The following is a 6,000-nucleotide window of genomic DNA, read 5'->3' as shown; positions in this document are numbered from 1 at the left end:
ATCTCTGCCTTACTGTTACCAAAGATGAGTTCTCCCTGTTAGGTCCTGATTCACATATTCTCAAATTATGCATTCCTAGGAAGCTGAAACTACAGGCCATCATATGTGGTCCAAAGGAAGGAGGATAAGATAGGGTAGAGTCAAGGATGGCTTCTGAGCATGTGTTGGCCTTCAAGTTGAATGTATTTTCATCCCTTGGCAAGACAAGCCCATATTTGGGTGTTCGTATCCCTTATGTGAATCTAATCATCCGAGGGAGAGAATGAATGAGCACCATCACTGTCCTTGTTGTCCTTCACAAGTGTAAGGTAAATGCCTACGGTAGGGAGCCTGCTGAAATAAGGCTTCTAAATCATTTGAGGAGGCTACATGGGTAAAGAATGGCTCCCTGTTACAGATGGCATCCCTCTAACTTGAGGACAATGAGTGTGTGTGAAGCTAGCCTGCTCATTCATGAGGGTTAAGAATACCTGAATGGGGCTACTGGTGAATGCAGATATCCAGTATAAGGCAAGAGCAAAAAGTCACCTTGTGATTAACAAAAACACAACCCACATATGCTCGCACAAATAAGACAAATAACAATAGGTACTCCTGACTTATTCATTTGAGGAGTAGAGTGGACTCAGGAAATTCCAGACACAGGAAAAGGCTGATATCCCCCAAATGTAAAAGCACTGCTGAATTGAGGTAACCAATGGGGTGACTTCCAAATGTTGTAGACTACAACTCCCATCATCCCTGACCATTGGCCATGCTGGCTGGGGCTGATGGCAGCTGTAGTCCATACTATCTAGAGCAGTGGTTCCCAACCTTTATGGGTACGGGACCCCCTTTATAAGCTCAAAAAAATTCATGAACCTTTCCCCCCAGGAAGTAAGGGGGAAAGCAGCCTTTCCTTGCAGCTTTGCTTCGTTTTGCTTCACAAAAAGCCCTCTCCTTTCATTCTGAGTAAGGGCAGCAGCAGCAGCAGCAACGTGAGGAGACGGGAGTCAGTGATAGTAATCCCTTCTTCTCCACCCTCAGCCTCCATTGGCATATGCCACATGTTTTATAGGCAGATGCCTGCCCTCAGTGTGCCCGAAAGATGCTCTGGCGCTTCAGCAAAAGTCCTCCCCTCTTGTTTGCAGCAAGGGGGAGGTGTCATCTGCAGCGGCAGTGGGGAGCAGACAGTGTCCAGGGAGAGTGAAGACTTTAAAAAAAAATAATAATAAATCATTTCTTTACTGTTTGCGGCCCCCTCTGGATTACTTCACGGCCCCCAGGTTGGGAACCACTGATCTAGAGGGCATCACATTGGCTATCTCTGACCTAGTGCATCCTTCTGTTCCTAGTAGTGGCCAACCAGTTGCCTCTGTGAAGTTCAAAAGGAGGAGATCTTTCCCCTGTTGTGTGCCTTTAACATCTGGTTTTCAGAAGTACAGTGCCTCTGAACATGGAAGTTCCCATTAAACTTTTATTGCTAATAGCTAATTGATACAGTTAATGAAGCAAGCTAGTGACCATCAGCACACCCTGTGACACTGGGCCACACACAAGCTGTGCATAGTATAGGGTAATGTAGCATCCAGAAGCTTCACTCCGGAATGGACGTGAGAACAAACCTTAGGTTTGCTCTTGATCATTTTTCCATGGCGAATCAATGTTGCAATGGCACATCAATGGTCAGCTGATGCTTTTGGCATCAGTTATGTTGACTGGATCACTCATTCTGTAATACTTGTCATTCAGTGCAGTTTTCCAGCTAACCGTCTTTCGACCCATTCCAGCCAGGATGACTTTCTGCACCACTCAAGAGGTCACCTCCTTAAAAAAAATTACAATAGTTAAACTTTTAATATTTCATTTGCCAATCCAGGGTGGTGACTGTGGCAAGGATGACAAACTAGAAGGAAATGGAGTGTGGAATTATTCATCCATCGCCTCAACCAATTCTGGTCCATGCTTTGGATTTCTTCTGAAAAAGAATGAAAAATGCAGATTTCAGAGCAGCCCACATAATTACTTTCTTTAAAAAAAAAAAAGAGTTCAGTGTTTTTTTTTAAATCTTACTTGTCCAACAGTAGGAAAGCAAGCAAGCAAACAACAACACTGTGTTCTCATGCTGGTCGCTTTAAAAAAATAAACTCTGCATTTGTTTACCCTCAACACATACTTCATTTATTTATGGTTGTATGAAGCAGTTGCATGATGGATGGACCAAAAAAGAGGCATTTCAAATATGCATGGCAAAGTAAAAGGCAAAGAAAGGAAACAACAGGATTCGGACTCAATCAATGTCGTCATGTTTTCTCTGATTTCCCCCAAAGCTCAGTAGAGATACAGTATAAGAAATAAAGAGTGCTCACAGCATGTTCTTCAGATGTGCTCTGTGCTTGTCTTCAAACTAGAACTATCAAGTAAATGAGTGAATAGATCACTGACTGCAGCCCTCCACTCTTTCCTCTCTCTGACTCTTTTCTCCTTTGCCTGTGATGACAGGAAGCTAAGGCCTTTTATTCACTTTTGTAATACTTATTTTTGAACGATTTTGGGTGATGGGAATGTTTTTCGTCATATATATTTTTATATATAATATTTAAAAAACCAAACAATACAAATATACGCATTCTTGGGTACAGCATGAATCCCTTGAGATATTTACCCTAAACACCGTGGTCCCAAGATGGGTTAACTGCCTTGTCAGATCAGGCTAAAGGTCCATCTAGTACAGTATTTTTTGTCCTGATCCAGAAAAGTGAGCCACTCAAGCATCTGCACATGGATCACTTGCTGGATCAATAGCTGCAGGGGTAAATCAGATGTGCCAACATGGCTTTATCAAGAACAAATCATGCCAGATTAATCTCCCTGGTAGACTGTGGGAATGCTGTGGACAAAATAAATCTCAACTTCAGCAAAGCTTTTGACAAAGTGCCCCATGATATTCTGATTAGCAAGCTAGTTAAATGTGGGCTAGATGGAACACTATCAGGTGGATCCATGGTTGGCTGCAGATTCGTACTCAAAGAGTGCTTCTCAATGATTCCTTCTCAAACTGGGGGGAGGTCCTGGGCCCAGTGTTCTTCAACATTTTGCACTAAAGAAGGAAATCTTCAACAAAAGCACTAAAAACACTCTAAAACATCATAAAATCAGACTTTAAAATATATTAAAACAAAACATCCTTAAAATCATCTTTTTAAAAAAACGGTTAAAAACATATTAGAAAGCAATTCCAGGCTTGACCATCGGGCTGAAAAACAACAGAATGAAATTTAATAGGGCTACATGCAAAGTTCTACACCTAAGAAAAAGAAACCAAATGCACAGTTATAAGATGGGGGATATTTGGCTCAGTAATACTACATGTGAGAAGAATCTTGGGATTGTTGTTAATCACAAGCTGAATATGAGCCAACAGTGTGATGTGGCTGCAAAAAAGGCAAATGCTATTTTAGGCTTCATTAACAGAAGTATAGTTTCCAAATCATGAGAAGTACTAGTTCCCCTCTATTCGGCACTGATTAGGCCTCAACTTGAGTACTCCATCCATTTCTGGATACCCCACCTTAAGAAGGATGCTGACAAACAGGAACAGGTTCAGAGGAGGGCAACAAGGATGATCAGGGGACTAGAAACAAAGCCCTATGAGGAGAGACTGAAAGAACTGGGCATGTTTAGCCTTGAGAAGAGAAGAGTGAAGAGACATATAACAGTGCTCTTCAAGTACTTGAAAGGTTGTCACACAGAGGAGGGCCAGGATCTCTTCTCGATCATCCCAGAGTGCAGGACACAGAATAATGGACTCAAGTTGCAGGAAGTCAGATTTTGACTGAACACCAGAAAAAACTTCCTAACTAGAGTGGTGCGACAATGGAACCCCTGTCAGGTATGCTTTAACTTGGATTCCTGCATTGAGCAAGGGGTTGGACCAGCCCCTCCCTTAGCATGTGTGGGGCCCGGGGCAAAAGCAAAGTTGCCCCCCCCCACATTTGCTCTGGGTCACGGTCTTGGCCGAGTCGCCGCCGTAGGTGCGCAGGCACCAGTCCCGGAACTGCCGGTCCAGCTCTCTGTCCCCGGGGTGGCTACAGCTTGCTGACCACAGCAGGAGCAGCAGTGGTGGCGGCGGCTTTGGCATGGCGGGCAGGCAGGCAGGCAGGCAAGTGAGCCCCTGTCCCAGGCAGAGAGAAAGAGAGTGAGTGAGTGATGCACCCTGCCTGGCGAAGGCGAGCAGGCAGGGAGGGAGGAGCCAGCTGGTGAGCAGATCACCAAGTGCGGGGGCCCCCCAAAGCACGGGACCCAGGACAACTGCCCTGCTTCCCGATGCCTAGGGGTGGCTCTGGGTTGGACTCTACTAGTCTATGATTCTATGTGGCTCTTGTTGAGGCACATTTGCATTGCTTTCCTTTGTGCAGTAAGGTATGCATCCCTATCCCCATTCTGCCGCAATTCAAACTGGATTGGGCCCTTAGAGTTTCTAATAGTAGCTCACCAGACTTTATTTATGTAAGTTATATCTTTTCCTTTGTCACAGGAAAACCCAGACCTTGAACTGAGCTTTGCAGCAAATTGGCAGCAAGTACAGATCTTTAAGGGCCAGTGTAATGTGGCCTCACTAGGGCAGCTTTCTCATTGCACTTTATTCCATTATTCTGATGATTCCTTACTTGGTAGTTTATGCATTATATTTGATCTTTCACATGACGTACAAGCTAGTTCTGGCATTCTAGCGGAATATAGCGCAGGTTTACCACAAATGTTCGTGATAAATGATCCGTTTGCAAGCTTGGGAACCTGGAAAATCATGGGAGTTTTTCGCTAGCTGCAGCCACTCATGTGACAGTCATCCCAGCATGCAGTGTGTTCCAGCCCTTTCGGTGAGCCTTTTGTTTTGCCTGATTAAAATTGTACCAGTATTCCAGCTCAGGCGTGGTTAGAGGCAGCATTTCTCACATGCTTCTCTGTGTCTATACAACTAAAATATATGTATATGTCAGATGCTAAAGGGACAGGGGCTGCATGGCAATGGGACAAGATCTTAGACTTCCCACACAGCGGGGAACTACAGTGCACATGTGTATAACAGGTGAGTGAATAAAACAAGAATTTATTACAGCTGTGTTTAAAACATTTGTGCAAAATGCTGGTACTGCTGTGTGAAAGGAACTTTAGAAATATGGACAGAAGTGCTACTATTTTAATCTGTTAAACTAGCGCAATAATACTGATGTCTGAAAGACATCATGGTCAAATATATCAGCACTCTTGTGATGGCCTTTTTAATCCCTTGCCTCAGGCAGCAAAATGTCTTCTGCCAGCCCTGATGACACTCCACTCCAAATCCCCTGCTTATTCCTCCCAATGGCTCCATGAAGTTAAAAAGCATTGGGTGGGAGGCAAATGGGACCCTTGGAACCACACAGCATAACCGCCACAGGGCAGAGCAAAAAGGCACCCCATTATTACTTTCTCGTAGGTAGGAGTGGGATTCTGTAATACCATGCCTCCAGCCACAGAGCTGGTTCAGCATACCATGGTCAATGGCATTTAAAGCTGCCAAGAGATGAAGGAGAATTAGCAGGGCTGATGATGGCCTTCTCACACAATTAGTCCCCACCATGAGCCGTTAGTTCCTTCCTATTAAAATGACATTTTAAAAATCCTCATCTGCTCCCCATGATTTAGCTAAAAAATAAATGTACAATGTTATGACTGTATCTTTCAAAAGTGAGTCATCGTTTTAGCTGGATTTTGCCCCCAATGAATTATTATTTCAAGAGGAACCATGGAGTAATAAGACGATACCTAACATTCATGAGTGGTGAAGTGCTTTAAAATATAGATGAAGAAATATTAGAAAGAAGTCAGCTGAATAAAGACCAGCTGTTACCTACAGTCCTGTTAGCCTCCACATAAGGAAGATATTAATTCTTCCTCGCGGTGGACAAGAAATAGGTGAGTTGTATGTCTTCTTTCCTCATGTTTAGGAATATATATTCTAGGGTTATATCCCATTCA

The sequence above is a fragment of the Rhineura floridana genome, chromosome 7 (genome assembly GCF_030035675.1).
Source record: "Rhineura floridana isolate rRhiFlo1 chromosome 7, rRhiFlo1.hap2, whole genome shotgun sequence".
NCBI lineage: Eukaryota > Metazoa > Chordata > Lepidosauria > Squamata > Rhineuridae > Rhineura > Rhineura floridana.
This window is presented reverse-complemented; position numbering follows the sequence as displayed.